Source organism: Sinocyclocheilus grahami, unplaced genomic scaffold (assembly GCF_001515645.1).
Source record: "Sinocyclocheilus grahami isolate Dianchi unplaced genomic scaffold, SAMN03320097.WGS_v1.1 scaffold534.1, whole genome shotgun sequence".
NCBI classification, from domain to species: Eukaryota; Metazoa; Chordata; class Actinopteri; order Cypriniformes; family Cyprinidae; genus Sinocyclocheilus; species Sinocyclocheilus grahami.
Genome location: NW_015505713.1, coordinates 511,339 through 529,303, shown reverse-complemented (window position 1 = coordinate 529,303; position 17,965 = coordinate 511,339). Strand labels below are relative to the sequence as shown.

At 36.8% G+C, this 17,965-nt stretch overlaps 1 protein-coding gene across 3 annotated transcripts in view; it reads left to right on the top strand.

Annotated features, from left to right (window-relative positions):
* Window positions 1-17,965, top strand: part of tanc1a (tetratricopeptide repeat, ankyrin repeat and coiled-coil containing 1a) — a 125,590-nt gene that overhangs the window by 52,684 nt on the left and 54,941 nt on the right. The window contains exon 1 of one of the 3 annotated variants that reach the window (XM_016238229.1): window positions 1,541-1,558. The exons of the other annotated variants lie outside the window; for them this stretch is intronic. The gene's annotated coding sequence lies outside the window, so the exon portion shown is untranslated. Of the gene's footprint in view, window positions 1-1,540; window positions 1,559-17,965 lie in introns of those variants that run through there. 3 annotated transcript variants of the gene reach the window in all.

Genomic DNA, 17,965 nt, shown 5'->3' with positions numbered 1-17,965 from the left:
ATATATATATATATATGTATGTATATATATATATATATATTTATATATATATATAATTATAATATATATATTTTTAATATAAAAAAAGTTGATTTCCAGGTGAACTGATCCCAGGTTCTGTGTAGTCTTAAACGTTTGCTCCCCACTGTAAATGCAAACACGCATGCAAATATTGCCATCTAGACAGCAGTTGTTTTCACATTTGTGGACACACAAACACATGCAGAATTACACACATGACACATTAACAAATGTCCCTTAATTAAAATTCATTTGTTATTTTTGGATCCTCTCCCTAGACACCTCTGTTCTATTTCAGGCAGTCATTATGGTTGCTTTGGCCTTCCACTAATTTTATACATCTAGAATATTGGTGCGTCTACAAAATATTAATTATGAAGCAGTCACACCTCCACCCGTTTGATGATCTCTAATGCAAATCGTGAGAATGCACCAGATGCGGTGGCCCACTCAGGATGAAGCTAATGTAGATGCAAATGAATGATCTCCATGTCAATGACGGCCCGGATGACTTTGACTTTCAGCTTGAGGTTCATTGTCCTGACAGCTGTTCTATAAATGTTTTCCTCCTCTCCCTCCATACCTGTGTGGACTACAAACTGAGCTCAAAATGGACTCTGGGTCGCACAGCTTTTCTTTCCAGATCAAAGAACCGAGAATCATGGGAGAATGAGTAAGCTGGATTTTAGAAATACACCCACCTCTTGCCTTCAAAAGAGTATGACTCTTCCTGTGTAAAAGGCAATTATCATCTCTCTGTGCTCACTTACTGTTTCCTGAAAGGACGAAAACAACCTTTGTGATGTCATTACAGCTGCCAGCACATCCACCTGTGATTGGGCAAAGTGCTGTGTAGATTGAATGATTTCATCCAGTGATGTATTTATATCTAGTGGATTGGAGTGTTTGTGTTTCTCACAAATGCTGGGCATTTTCTCCTGATCTCTGTTCTTTCTCTATAAATAGTGGGTGAGTGTATGATTACTTGGGTTGATTTGAAATCAGCTGAGTTGTTGGTATTAGTCCACTTCCTTTGTAAACTCTTACGCCAGAAACATGCTCTACGCAAGTAATGCAGATGAAAATGTTGGACATGCATTGCAAGTGTACATTCCTGTTGTCTATACATAACATGCATTCTTGCATGACTGTGACAACTGATGATTTTTCCATTGGCTTTTGGATTATTGCAGAAAATAAGCGCTGTTGTCAACAAAAAAGTCTGGCATTTAACCAAAACCCCATAAAAAAAATAATAAAAATACACGACAATGGAACTTGAAGTGCTAATGTCGCCCCTGCAGCACTCAATATGTACTGCATCATGAATTGTGTTATGATACATTTTTGTTTTTTTATTAACATTTTTGTTAATTTTTTAAAGATTTATTTTTGGTGATTTTTTTTGTCTTTATTTGGATAGGATAGAGGAGACAGGGGGCAGGGGATTGGGGACGGGATCAGGATCAGGAAAGGTCCGCAAGCAGGGACTCGAACTCGAGATGCCCGAAACGCAGTGGCGCTATATGTCCATGAGGTTATTGGTGCCTTCATTAACATGTTTTGTGCATTTTGTGCACTAGCTGTGTTTGCATGGAACCCACCGTAATTAGGGATGCACAATATTGATACCATATAGGTTGTATATTGGATTTTTTTTTAAGCATCGTTTTCATATATCAGTCAATGTTGGGTTTTTAATTGTGCAATGTAATTTCCCTATTTTTTTTTCACATGTTGATTACTTTAGCCATCATACCACGCTATGTTAAGTCACAAAGTCAATCTTTAAAAATTTTAATAATGTGATAAAACTGATAAATGTAATATTTAGCAAATATATTATAAAAAATATATATTTTTTATTTGTAACATTTACAACAATTCAAATTTCTAATTTAGTTAAAAATGTTACGCACATACGCATGCACACACATACATATGCATATATATGTATGCGTGCGTGTGTGTGTGTGTGTGTGTGTGTGTGTGTGTGTGTGTGTATATATATATATATATATATATATATATATATATATGGTGCAATTTCTGAAAAAAGCAGAGGGGGTGTATATATATATATATATATATATATATATGGTGCAATTTCTGAAAAAAGCAGAGGGGGTGGGGGATGCTTGAAATTTGTTTTTTCTCTCTCCATAGGTGGAAGGTAAGAGTAAGGCTATAGCCTAAGTAACCTAATGTTAGTGTAATCTGTTAATAACGCACATCATTAACCCGTCTTTTTAGGCAAGTATATATTGATGAGTGTCATGTCATGAAATGTTTTTAATACGATGGAAACAGTCTATTAAAAACATTGCAAGTTAGGCCTATTAATTGTAATGATTTAACTTACACGGTTATTCAAGCAACGAAAAAAATCATATAGAGAAAGCGAGCAAAGAACACCGTATGAACGGAGCTTTTTGAAACTCCGAATCAGTTAAACCATCGAGTCGCAAAATTATTTACTGTTTCGAAGCGCTCCAGTCGGATCGCGTATCACGAATCATTTGATTCAGAACGAGACCTCAAAACGCGTATTGCGAATCATTTGATTTAGATCGGGACCTCGGAGCGAGATCACGGGATGTTTTTATCCACACCGGATAAAATAATTCAGCAGAGGCAGGGATGCATAAACCAGAGAGAGAGGGGGGTATGCAAATTAACAATTACAAAGGGGGTTACATTAGAATATTTACACATCCAAATACAGATTTAATTGATTTCTTTCCCAAATTGCACTGACTACTCTAAAATATAAGACCTATACGGCCATATGATTTCCACGATGCGGAAAACACGGACTGGTTCGTAGAATCCAGTCATAAAAATGGAACTCCTATAATGCGGAATGTCACGGAATATGCCACATTTTGGATGCTTAAATCAAAAGTAGGTCAGTACACCTGAATCAAAACGCGATATGGACTAGAGTCCATGAATATTAAGCCGCAAAAAGACAATATATGTATCCTGCAAGTAATGCATGTCTCCGGTGCGGACTGGCCATCGGGAGAACCAGCCAATTTGGCTCGCTTTTAAAAATATTTAGGGATGCACCGATATGAAAATTTTGGCCGATACCGATAATCGATTATTCTTTATTTTTGAAAGCCGATAACCGATATGTTGGCCGATAAATCTATATCCAAATTGTTATATACTTTTTGAGAGCCTGATTACAAAAAAGGTCTCATCATTAAAAGCCACATCCCAAACACTTCAACATAAGCAGCCTAGTTTGAACGGTGTACGTTTTAAAAATATTTTTACTCTCCCATTACCAAATTTAGTCATAAAAAAGTCTTACAAATAAATAAAATTATGCATAAATAATGCAAACAAGTCACTGGACATCATTACACGTGTAAAGAATCAAAATGAATGCGCCATAGATCAATAAAACGGAATAGCCTCTGCACGGACAATAATTAAATGATTTTAATTACTAAACCATATTGTTGATGAAAATAATAAGAGAACAATACAAGTGGTTGTTGTTATTAATAATATATCAATGATTTTGAAAAAGTAACAAATTAATACCACTGTTTTAAATAGCAGCCGTTGAGCTGCGCGTGCTGAAGCTGAAGAGCTGAATGAACATGGTAAACTGAAGCGTTTTGCTGGCAGCTTATTTAACTCAAGGAAATGCATCCTGAGATTAATATTAATACCACATAAACATAATATTACAACTTATATATGTACAAAATGATGCAGTTATTGCGTGCTATAGTCAGAATGTGTGATCCTGTTGTGGATGCGCTCTTCCCATAACAACGCACTGAAACATGGCAACTAAACCCAAAGAATTCACAATGTTTTATTATAATAATGTTCTCATTAGAATGTTATATACACGACATTCCCAATCATAGTTATTAATGTTGTGCACTGCTGTTTGAGCTGCGTGTGCTGAGCTAAAGATGATCACCGGTAAACTGAAGCGCTCTTTTAACTTAACCAATCGCATTCTATATGAGATAAATCAGATATACATCAAATAAACACAATATTACAATGTACAATTGCACAAAAGGCTGCAAACGAACAGCGCGCATCTGAAGTGTCTCTGAAGGAAATAATGCATTATTTATCGGTTTTAAGATATCGGCCAAATTTTCTTATCAGGCCGATACCGATAACAGAAAAAATGAGCATTTATCGGCCGATACCGATATAGTGGCCGATATATCGTGCATCCCTAAAAATATTATTATAATTATTATTATTATTAGGCTATATAATTGCCTTCCGATTGTATTAAAGCAATGATTTCCGAATTCGCCATTCGATAATAAATCTCTAATAAATTATGAATCGATTAGTAGCGACTGGCAATGCTAAGCTTCGGCTTGCACGCTCTCTGCACCTCCACCAAACGGTTTCGATCGGAGTAATCAAAGCGAGAGATTTTAGAATGGAGTGGAAGAACCCAGGTGGAGCAGAGAAGCAAAACTGCTATTCAGGATTTCAAGTGAAGGTCAGTTTCATCTGTAAATAGGCCTATGCTATTGTAGTTTTTTCTTTGTTTACTTAATCAGTGGCAGCCCATTGCTCATCAGTCATCACACAAAATACTGTGTACCAGCCTAAAGGACATTATTGTTATCTATTCTAAAGTTACAGTAGTAATTTAGACAAATAATCATATCATTTTATAATAGGTTTAGGTGGAGCTAGGGCAGACAACACCACAACTCTTACGGAAATTGATAAATTTTTACTATAAATCCAAAGACAATGGTTGTTAAACCATGGTAACCACAAATTAGCCATGGTTTTTGCCACACTAACCAACCATGGAATTTGTAGTAAAAATAAATACAAATGGTAATCCATTTGCCAAAAAAAAAAAAAACATGGTTACTGTACTTTTACTATCATAAAATCATGGTTAATTTTTGTAAGGGAAAATATGACTCATGTTTAGTATTAGGATTTTTCTATTAAGATATTGTAATGATGTACATTGGGGAAAATATTTATTTGATCCCCTGCTGATTTTGTAAGTTTGACCACTTACGAAGAAATGAAGGGTCTGTAATTTTTATGGTAGTTTTATTTTAACCGATAGAGACAGGATATCAACCAAAAAATCCAGAAAAAACACATTATATAAAGGTTAGAAATTGAATTGCATTTCAGTGAAAGAGATAAGTATTTGATTCCCTACCAACCAGCAAGAATTCTGGCTCCCACAGACTGGTTATGTGCCCATGTGGATCACAGATTAGTCCTGTCACTTTAAGAAGTTACTCCTAATGTCAGCTCGTTAGGTGTATACCACTTACGAAGAAATGAAGGGTCTGTAATTTTTATGGTAGTTTTATTTTAACCGATAGAGACAGGATATCAACCAAAAAATCCAGAAAAAACACATTATATAAAGGTTAGAAATTGAATTGCGTTTCAGTGAAAGAGATAAGTATTTGATTCCCTACCAACCAGCAAGAATTCTGGCTCCCACAGACTGGTTATGTGCCCATGTGGAACACAGATTAGTCCTGCCACTTTAAGAAGTTACTCCTAATGTCAGCTCGTTAGGTGTATAAGACACCTGTCCACACAATCTGTATCTTCCATTCCAACCTCTCCCACTACCATGGGCAAGACCAAAGAGCTCTCAAAGGATGTCAGAGACAAGATTGTAGATCTGCACAAGGCTTGAATGGGCTGCAAGACCATCAGCAAGAAGCTTGGTGAGAAGGAGACAACTGTTGGTGCGATTTATTCGGAAATGGAAGAAATACAAAACAACCATCAATTGGCCTTGGTCTGGAGCTCCATGCAAGATCTCGCCTCATGGGGTAAGGATGATCATGAGAAAGGTGAGGGATCAGCCCAGAACTACATGAAAGGAGCTTGTTAATGATCTTAAGGCAGTTGGGACCACAGTCACCAAGCAAAACATTGGTAACACACTACGCCGCAATGGACTGAAATCCTGCAGCGCCCGCAAGGTCCCCCCCAAGGAGTGGCTCAAGAAGAAGCACATTAAGGTCATGGAGTGGCCTAACCAGTCTCCAGACCTCAATCCTATAGAAAATCTGTGGAGGGAGCTGAAACTTTGAATTGCCATACGACAACCAAGAAACCTTAAGGATTTAGAGAGGATCTGTAAAGAGGAGTGGATCAAAATCCCTCCTGAGATGTGTGCAAACCTGGTGACCAACTACAAAAACTGTCTTAACTCTGTGCTTGCCAGCAAGGGTTTGTACAACAAGTACTAAGTCATATTTTGCTTGGGGATCAAATACTTATTTCACTCACTGAACTTACCTTTATGTAATGTGTTTTTCTGGATTTTTTTGGTTGATATTCTGTCTCTATACATTAAAATAAACCTACCATAAAAATTACAGACCCTTCATTTAAGTGGGCAAACTTAGAAAATTAGCAGGGGATAAAATAAATATTTTCCCCACTGTAGTTATTATTGTACTAATTTTGACATGTAGGCAATTTAGAAATTATAGTTTTGTTAAATCTTGAGTATTAAAGTCATGTGAGCGACAGAGATATATGGGCAAAATACAGGGACCGAAAAGTAAAATGGAAGTGAAGGTGCAGTTCAGGAGAGAATTATCATCATATCATATAAAAAACAGACACCAATGTTTCAGGAGTTTAGTACAAAGAATAGGACACATGCTTATTAGATAACCTTATTTGGGTTGATGTATATGCTTTTATTTTATTTTTTGAATTAACATTTTTTCCCCCCGAAGTATTGTTAGATGCAGTGTTACCTGTAGTTATGCAAAGACTTGCTTTCAAAAACAGTATCAGTAAATTATTTCTTATGATTTTAAATCTGTATTGAACTTCAGACTTTAGTACCATCTTTTACTTTGAGATTGATCTGATTTATCTTAATTCAAATGATGAAGGATTTAGAAAATTTTACAAATCAGTGTTTAATACTACTGTAAGGTTAACCCTGCATAGTGTAAATGTTTGAAAATTATTAAAAGTTGAAAACATTCATTAGAAATGTATAAAAGTAATCAAAAGTAATCAGTTACATTACTTTAATAAAGTAATTGAAAAAGTTACACTACTATTACATTTTAAATAGGGTAACTTGTAATCTGTAACCTATTAAATTTTCAAAGTAACCTTCCCAACGTTAACGCCAGGGCATTAATGTTTTTATAGAAAATATTTTATAGTTTGCTATAGAAAAACAAGTTATGCTCTGAGTCCTGAGCCTTGATCATAACATTATAACAGGCACTTTCCGAGTAGAGACCTGCACTATCACGGGACCCAACGCAGCAGAGTGCGGCGCGCGACAACACCTGGTGGGCTGGTAGAGACTCTTGTGTGTGTGTGTGTGTGTGTGTGTGTGTGTGTGTGTGTGTGTGTGTGTGTGCGCGGGATGCAAAAGAATAAGGGTGTATCACACTAAGCAATCTTAACTGTGCTCGAGCGCGTCTGACCCCCAAAGCCCGGTTTGTTTGACTAGTGTGATCGCTCCTTGCCGCAGTTCGTTTAGCTGTCCCTGGCTCGATTGGAAGAGGTGGGCCAGAGCGCGGTTCAGTTGGGCTCGGTACGCATGTAGTGTCGGAGCGCGGAACTTCTAATACGTGCAGCATGATTGCGTGAACATTTCTGAGCAGCAAAAGTGATTGATCTGTAAAGCAAAATATTGTGAGAGGGCCGTGTGTTACCGTGTCCGAAACGACTCAAAATAATAAACCACAAAGTTAACAAAACGATGCACTCCACTGTGCTGAGCGAGAGCGCTTCTCTGCTGCCTTCACGTGCTATCGGAAACTTCCTATTTCCCACTTATGAAGCCGTGAGCGCTTCATATGAGTGCTGTGCTGCTGCAGTCTTGGCCCTCCCCAAATGCTCTCATTGGTATCTTGAGACGCGTGATGACACCCATCCCAAGCCAGTACTGATCAACATCCCACCCCTCCTGTGACCCATGGTTTGTCTGTATGTGTATTCAGAGCCAGTGAGCAACGGACTTTCATAAAAAAACTGCGTTACATAATTGTTGGTGTTAATCAATTAATGCGTTAACGCGACAATAACGCGTTAACTTGCCCCACCCTTATATATATATATATATATATATGGTCATATGATGTTGCTAAAAAGAACATTATTTTGTGTATTTAGTGTAATGAAATGTTTATGCGGTTTAAGGTTAAAAAAAACACAGAAAACATTATTTTCCACATACTGTACGTTATTGTTTCTCCTCTATGGCCCGCCTTTCTGAAACGCATCGATTTTTACAAAGCTCATCGGTCTGAAAAGCGAGGTGTGCTCTGATTGGCCAGCTATCCAGTGTGTTGTGATTGGCCGAATACCTCAAGCGTGTGACGGAAATGTTACACCCCTTACCACACTGTGATGCTGTGTCCCGGCCGCAGCGACGAGACAAAAACATTAAAACCCATTATAAATGAGGCATTTGTTGCATCCAGTGGGAACATAATTATGGATTATGACTTATACTGTCTTTTTACGCATTGCGTTGCATCGCGCCGTGTTAACATAAAACCATGTCTGCATTTGTGATCGAAGAAATGACAAACAACAAGCACTACACTGCTCAAAACTCACGTTTGAATCAGTGGCAAAATATGAAAACGTACTTGCAGTATGTGAGTCAGAACAGCCGGCATTGTAGTCTACTCTACCAGGATCAGGAAACAGTCCTCCATAAAATTTGCTGGACACATCTGAATATTTGGGTTGAACTGTTCTGGGACAGTGCTGTAAATACAACTTAACCACTACAAAGTAGTTTCGCTTTCATAACGAAACCCATAGCGTCTCCACAACATGGCGGCGGCGGTGGCAGCAACAATAAAGTTACGCCTTCTTTCTTTGCGTGAACATTTGGGCGGTGTTATGCAAATCTTCCCACATCGTGACGTAGACATGTGGGGGCGTGTTTAAATAAAGCGTTTTAGGAGGGTGTGGACCAGTCTTAACTTTTATAAAAAAAATATCTCTTTGGGTTTGAGACTTTAGTCTTTGCAACTTTAGAGATCTTATCTATTCACGAACAGCTTGTAACACTCCAAAGAGAAAAGAAAACTTGAAATCGCATCATATGACCCCTTTAAACAGTTTATCATACAGACTGAAAGCATGAATCGCGTCTCTCTGTTTTTGGGTATTTGTGCGTGCATGTGGGGGAGGGGTGCGATTTTCGAATAATAATCGAATAATACCTAGGGATTTTCGAATATTATTTATTATTTTTGCTTGGAATGCCAATCCCATATATATATATATGTGTGTGTGTGTGTGTGTGTGTGTGTGTGTGTGTGTGTGTGTGTGTATTTATTTTTATTTTTTTAAATATATTAGTGTAGGTATATAGAAAATTTGGAATGTTGACAATAACATGAAAATATTTGGCTAGTGGTCAGAATTTTATCCATTATTATTTAAATTTTAATTCAGGTGGTGTAAACCTTTGAAAATCTTGTTACATAGGAAGATATTAGCTTATTCGTTTCCTATTCCTAGTTGCCTAGGACAGTGGTTCTCAAACCACAAAATGCACATTTTATACGTCTCCCTCATCTATCACACCTGATTCAACTCATCAGCTCATTAGTGGAGACTGCAAGACCTGGGCTGCGTCCGAAAACTCTAAAATGCTGCCTTCGGAGGCAGCATTCCAAGGCAGGAAGGCATCAAGGCACGTCTGAATCCAAATTCTGCTTTACTTCCTGTCTCCAGAGGTACCTTCTTCTGATCGAATTTTGAAGGCAGCATAGATGTATCCTTCGCTACCTTTGATATCCCACAATCCTATGCATTCTATTCCGTGACGGTTGAGCTAAAAAATAAAGATGGCATCTGAAAGTTGCGTTTGGTGGTCAGTTTGTTTGTAAATGTATATTTCTGACTAACTTTTTGCACTTTTGATGTTATTTCTAGCGAGAAAACCGTATTATAGTAATTAAATATTAATTTAGTTATCATAAAAACCCATTCTATTTTGTTGTAGATCATTAAACTGTTACGCTGCCTCAGAAGTCTGTCCGAAATCAGTTTCATGAGGTGCCTTCATGCAAAAACGCTGCCTGCAAAGTCCATTGCCTCATACGGCAGCGAGGCAGCTAGTCAGCTGCCTAAGTTTTCGGATGCAGCCCTGAAGTGTGTGTGTCAGATATAGGGAGATATACAAAATGTGCAGTGCTGGGGGTACTTCATGGAGAGGTTTGAAAACCATTGGCATAGGAAATTGCCATTTTAAAAGAACGAAAGGTAACACAGGTACAAGGTTGCATTGCAATGCCATGTATAGTTTGCTATAATATAGTGCAGTCAGCATCCACATATTGAACAAGACACGAAGCAATACACAAATTTACTCAGTCTTTGCCTTAGACACGTTCTAAAGCACACAGCCCATAGTGTGGACTAATGCTGAGCTCTCGAATATTAGAGTTGCAGCGTTTCGTTTGATTGAGCTGACCAATCTCTATGGCAACATTGTGTCTGTTCTCTTTGAGCCATGACCAGCGTTTTCCACTGATCTCTTCAGAGCATAATCTCAATAATTCAATTCTAATGAGCACTAATGATTTACCCAGCACAGATCTCTCATCACAGGCCGATAATTCCGCACCGCATCCCGCCGTTTACGCCATACCGTTGCCCGTTTCCTTCCCGATCCGTGCTTTTTCCTCTGTTACAGCCATTAGCTGCAAAAATAAACCTCGGATCGACAGGGCTGTAATTTAGATGTCATTTTACAGGAAAAACTTTGACTCGTTTGACCGAAAAAAATCACCAGACACGGCCAGGTTGACTTATGCCTATGCCAGTTGCTATGGCCGTCTGAAATAGATGCTTGACCAAAGCAAATGTAATAACGTTTAATGGGTCCTTCTTTTAATGACAAGTTTGCATTGGCTCAAACAATTGCTAGCATGGAGGTGTGCGTGCTTTATATAAAATTAACAAATAAGATTAATGTCACCAATGATTTATTGAATGAATCGCTTGTTTTTGCTACTTCGTATCACGACATCACACATTCTAGCATGCACATGCTGTAATTAATAAATTAAATGTAACATTTACAACAAGTTGTTGTAAGGATTCGTGGGTGTAGTTGCTGTCAGTCTTTGTAGGAAAATGTTTAATTTGAACTTTTCAAGGGTGGCACTGGGCTAACATCAAAGTTAGAGCAACAAGATATAGCCTGTTATTACCCATGTGTGCGATTTGCTTTGAAAAACCCGTAATCAAAGTTTAATGACAGTTTTATTAATAAGTGCTAACACCGGAGATAAAAAGGCTACTCATTGTCTAAACTGATCTGAAAGGATCTTCAATTTGTGTGGCATATAAACATTTATTTTTGACAAATAACGATTATGACTAAGCACTGGCTGTTAGAGACTGCGAGGACAGAGTGAATGTTCATCACGTTCACTTAATTTTAGCATTATAGTTGGTACATAGCTGCTGATGTTCATCAGGAAGGGTACCAGCATTCAATTTTAAGGTGTAAATGTTTTTCTGATCCTCTCATGTTGTCTTTTACCATTTGTTAGTTAAGTGGTTTGTCTTATTCAATATCATATTAGCAAGACGTGCATTTGTGTGTCTTAAGTTAATTTAGGCGGCCTCAGCATTAAAGATCACTCTGGAAGGATTTGTCCCTCTGGTCTTATGATAAAATTCAGCACATCTCAGTTCGTAAGCCCTTAATCTCTTGATGATTGGTTTGGTTTGTTCTGATGCAACAAGGGTCATTAAAAAGCTACAGCTAATTATATTTGGTGGCCAGTGAAACATGTCATGCAAATTAGAAGCATTGTAGAGGCACAGGATTGTGCTGTAAAGCATCTTAGTTGAGTGCATCTTAGTTTCTCTTTAATTTTTAAATTTTTTGTTTTGTTTAGGGATAAATGCTGCAACCAGCGTAAAGTGAGAGGTGCAATGCAACAAACATGTCAGCAGTGTGGAAGCATTTCATTTAAACTGTCCGAGAAAGACGCAAAATCATTACAAGCACCGACAACGAGAGACTGTTTAGTGCTGCATCACATGTCTTCGATGAGAAGAGGAAGGAGTGATTGTTGCTGGTTACTGTATGATGATTAAAATCGTGAAATGGCCTTAAACAATTAGTAAATAAACTGCAGAACGTTATGTTTTCTAATACACGCACGAATTGCATGTATTCTGACAGCGCTGCACGAACTCGCGGCGGATCTGCTTGTTAACCAGGGTTCAAAAGAAAATCTACGCTGACACTATTTTACTCGTCAGTTGCTCAGTCACATTTTTATGATTTTTTTTTTTACAAGGCACGTGACAATGCGATACGTGCGACGTATTCGTAAAGAGACTCATTTATAAATCTGCTGTTGTCAACAAAAAAGCGCTGAGGTCTTCCTGCGCATTTCCGCCAAAATAAAAGTTGAGAAAAAGCAAGAACTCCATCAACATTCATAAATGTTAGTATTGTAATTTTACTGTTGTTCTGTCAAATAAAATTAAAAGTAAGACAATAATAATGATGATAACTTCAACAGCTCTGTTAATACATTTATTATAACATTCACACATAAGCCTGTGCGCACGCAGAAAGTATAACACAGGCTTAGTGTTCAAATTGGGATCTGTAATATTTTCTAATGTTTTAAAAGAAGACTCTTCTGCTCAGCTAGGCTGCTTTTATTTGTATAGTAAAAAATACATGCCTGATTCAAGAAGGGGGTCTGATGGCCAAAAAAATATTATTTTACCAACTTATTAATTTTAAGTTAAGTTTTGCTTTGTTGGTATAATGTCTGCTAGAATGTTAAACATTGAAGTGTTAAATATTTTTAAATTCTTGTTTTGTAATTTATTTTTTCTCTAAAAAGCAAGACAAAACAGTAAAAAGCACATTTTGGCTATTTAATTTGTGCAATGGTGACAAAAATTTGCAAAATACATGGGGGGGAAAAAAACTCGACAAACCATGTTTGGTATTCGGCCTTCGGCCCAGTGTTTCATTTTGTTCGGTTTCGACTTTGGCCAAGAATTTTCATTTCGGTGCATCCCTAGTTTTATTTATATTTTTAAAATGTATTTTAATTCATTAATTTACTTTATTATTTTTATTTTGTTTTTGTTTATTATTTATTATTGTTTTAATTATTTAGCTTTTGTTTATTAATAGATATTTTTTTAATTCATGTTTTTGATTGTATTCATAAACTGACTTTTAAAATATGATTTTTAAGTTTGAATTATGAAACAATAGATTTTTGTTAGGTATGACAGTAAAAATGGCTATTACAGTACAGAATATAACAACAAACTGTCAAAAACATTCCTTTCTAAAGCAAATTGATAAAATCTCAACCTTCCATTTGAAGATATAGAACCTGATACGTAAACTAAGGTGAATAGTCAGCTTAGTTCTTACTGAATTGTGTATTTACTAATGCTGGACCCCTCAGAGCCATCTGTGGAACTCCAGACCTCCACCCTGTCTGTCTCTCACGCTAAGTGATACACGCTCTCCTCTCCGTGGCTACTGTATTTTCTTTCACTCTGTCGCTCTCTCTCTCGCTCTCTCGCTCTGTGTTCATCATCCTCTTCTCTGCCTCCCCCTCTTTTTTCACACTCCTCCATACATGGATACATACCTCTCCCTCTCTCATATCTCTCACTGTCTGTCCTTTTGAGGATCTTTCTGTTTTTCTTTCACATACGTGCACATGCTCCCAATGAAAATTGTGATAAAAGCGTGAGTTTGTGTACTCTAAAGCAATTTGCTTTATTTCATAAACTGTATGTGGAAGAACAAGGCCATCTGATGAAAAGGGACGGACTGGAGATAGAAGTGTGGACAGGGGGAGGGGAATGGTGTTCCCGAGCTTTTTAGCATGCAAATAGATTTCAGTGTCTAGAAAATGAAAACGACAGGGGCCGAATGAGACAAGTGAGATTATGGTTGATTCATAGTCTGAAAGACAGGACAGAAATGGAGACTGGAATTTGGAGGAATTGTTTGATTTACTCCAGTATCTGATTCATTACCTACTTCTCAAATCATATATATCCAGGGGTCCAATGTGACTGGAAATACAGTGCTAAAAAATAAAGATATTTTAATGCCAACATTTTTATTTTAAATAAGATATATTTAAAATAGTGCTACAAGAGAATTTAGGCATAACATTGTTAAAATGCACAGTTTGAAAGATGGATAATTATACCTTTTAAAATCTGGTACTGAAAAAAACACACCAAAAAATCCTTATAATGCACTCTTTAAAATAAAGGTTTCAAAAGGAGGTTGTCACAGGCGGAATCATTTTTGTATTCACAAATAACGTTTTTGTGAATAGGTCTTAAAAATATAAATTGTCAATTTTGTCCAAGATTCTTCATGGAACCATAGATGTCAACATTTATTTTTTAGAGACATTTCTTTACTATAGGAGGGACCTCTGGGTTGCTGGTTAGTATGTCCTTGAAAATCTAAAGAAAATTACTTAAATGGGTCATGTAAATAAAGAATTAGAATTTATTATTATTTATGAACTATTTGCAAGTAATATTTTTTTCAAATATCCACACATTCACTCTTAATCAGATGCCTAATATGCCAAAAAAGGTCAATTGATTGTTTTCTTGTTACTATTTACATTTACATTTAGTCATTTAGCAGACGCTTTTATCCAAAGCTACTTACAAATGAGGACAATTACAATTACAAGACTATTACTATTACAAATGACATGAATCATGCAAATGATATTTTGCTTTCAAAATGGCTAAATTTGGACGAAAAAGTAGAATAGTTTGTGTTACTGGGTTGCAGACATTTCTATTGTAAAACAGCTAGATGTTTAGCTCTCGTTCATATCTTACTTTGCACTTCTTCACTCTTATAATCAAAGCATCACACTGGAATTCATGTTTGGGTTCTGTCAGTGGTAAAGCCCTGCCTTCTTTGATTTAATTGGTCATCGTATTGACATTGACGAATGCTGTTAGACCACTAAAGCAGTCCAGCATAAAAAAAATTATTTTGCAAACTTTTTTTGTTATCCTAACAACATATGTGACCCTGGACCACAAAACCAGTCGTAAGTGTCAATTTTTCGAAATTGAGATTTATACATCATCTGAAAGCTGAATAAATAATCCATTGATGTATGGTTTGTTAGGATATGACAATATTTAAAATAAATTTAGGACAAACTATTTGAATATCTGGAATCTGAATATTGAGAAAATTGCCTTTAAAGTTGTCCAAATGAAGTTCTTAGCAATGCATATTACTAATCAAAAATGAAGTTTTGATATATTTACAGTAGGAAATTTACAAAATATCTTCATGGAACATGATCTTTACTTGATATCCTTATGATTTTTGGCATAAAAGAAAAATCTATAATTTTGACCCATACAATGTATTTTTGGCTATTGCTGCAAATATACCGCAGCGACTTAAGACTGGTTTTGTGGTCCAGGGTCACATATAGAATACTGCAGTGCAATACAAATATTGCTTTACACGGACTTTAAATATTGGTGACATGGCTGATGTCTATACATACTGCATTAATACAAACAGCATAGTGTCACACAATGATATCATTCATTATCTTTTTATTCAAGAGTAAAATCTACCTACATTACAAGAAAATGATACTTAACAATTGTCCTTCCTGTTTAAAAAAAAAAAATTACATACCCTGAAGTCATAGCTAAATATCAAACATATTAACGTGACTGAACATCTCAATGTGCTTCTAAACACACAAGTAGTTCAAACTTACGCTCCCTCCAGAAGCTTGCGTTCTGCAAGTGAACGGCGCCTTGTGGTGCCATCCTAAAGAGGCACAAAATCACACTCACAGAGCTTTTCCTGGACTGTGCCCGGCTGGTGGAATGACCTCCCGATCTCAATTCGAACAGCTGAGTCTTTAGATGTTTTTTGAAAATGGCTAAAGACATCTTTTTCGCCAGCACCTGACCAACTAATACTAGCACTTACCTATTCTATTCTGTTCTATTTCATTCTATTATTTAATAATAATTTTTCAAAAACCTAGTTACGTGTACTGTGCTAGACTAACTGAGACTTGTCATGGCACTTGTATACTGTTGTTCTCTCGTTGGTCTGATTGCTTCTATTGTTCTCATTTGTAAGTCGCTTTGAATAAAAGAACGGCGTATTATTGTGCCATCTCAAAGAGGCACAAAATCACTTTCACTGAGTTTTTCATTAACTGTTCCCTCCTGGTGGAATGACCTGCCCAAATCAATCCGAGCAGCTGAGTCCTTAACCATTTTCAAGAAACGACTAAAAACACATCTGTTCCACCTTTATTTGACCCTCTAACTCTTAACACTTTCTATTCTATTTTAATTTTACTTTATCTATATGCAGTGTGTGTGTGTGTGTGTATATAATATATATATATATGTATACATACACACACCTTGCTATGTGTACTGCGTTAGGCTAAACGAGACTTGTCATTTGCACTTATATATTGTTGCTCTTTTATTAGTTTTGACTGCTTTTATTGTCCTCATTTGTAAGTCACTTTGGATAAAAGCGTCTGCTAAATGACTAAATGTAAAATGTAAAGCAGAATAATTTATGATCACTGAGCAACAGTTTTAACCAGTCTTATGCACACCGTTATATCTATTGACAATCAGCTCATAATCAGAATATTCTGGTTAGACTCCCAATTTGTAAGTAAATTTTCAACCTCTTCATTGCTACTTTTAAAAATTTTGGTCACACTTTATTTTAAAGGGGTCATACCTTAGACCCGCCCTGAGTGAGCTGTCATCAGTCCGCCATTGTGTCGACTCCGGTGTAGGGGAAGACAAGAACGTCTCTGATTAAGCGATTGAGGTGTTTTGTTGTTGGATGTAATAATGAACATAGCAGTCGTCATTTACTCCCGACATCTGAGCCGCTGAAAACACAGAGGATTAACGTTACTTTGGTTTTGAAGGGAATGCGCCGATCCCTATCTGCCTAAATGCGTCTGTTCGCGCGAATCATTTGTGATCCAGCTTCATCAACAGAAGAATTGAGTATAAGGGTTTTTAATAAATCTTTGCAAATCGCCTTTCCTAATAACGTGCTAGTTAGCCGGTTTCGCGGCTGAAGTTTACAGTCTGCTCATCACACCACGGAACAGAGGGGCGGGGTCAGCAGAGCTCATTAGCATTTAAAGCAACATGGACTAGAATGGCTTGCTGAAAACAGAGCTGATTTTAACAGGCCAAAAAGGGTGTTTTTTACACTACTTTGAGAAATTTTAACCAAAGTATGTTATAGACTTTTCATTAAGACCCTAAAGAATCATATCAACTTGTGGAAAATGGGCATCCGATGACCCCTTTAATGTCCAGTTCTCACTATTAACTGTGACTTTTGCCTCAGTAAACTCCTGCTTATTAATAATTAGTAAGATAGTTGTTAAATTTAGGTATTGGGTAGGATTAAAGATGTAGAATATGGTCATATTGGCGGCAGACTTCGATTGTCTCCTCCCCGACTTTCAGTGCATTCTTTTTCAATACACGGAGTGCGGCGGCGCAGAGCGACAAACAGAGGACAAGGTGTGTGTTTATCAATAGATTGTTATAATATGTGCATCTGTGCAGTTCTTTGTCATAAATCCAGTTTACAAAATATCATGGGGGAGCAATAATCAGTTCCCCATCTACTGTAGCCTAAGTTTTCACTGCGTTCACCCCTCATCACACCACAGCTGTTTCCTTCAGCAAAAATGAAGTACATATTGAACGCATACTTTATAAAATGATCATGTTGCCATTTTCATTTGAAAATGTAACTTTCAATATAATACATATTCCAGTGCGTGTGGCAAATAGGTTTGCATACTTGAGCTAAGGAAAGAGGGTTGTACAAGAAATGCAAACAGTAAAATGT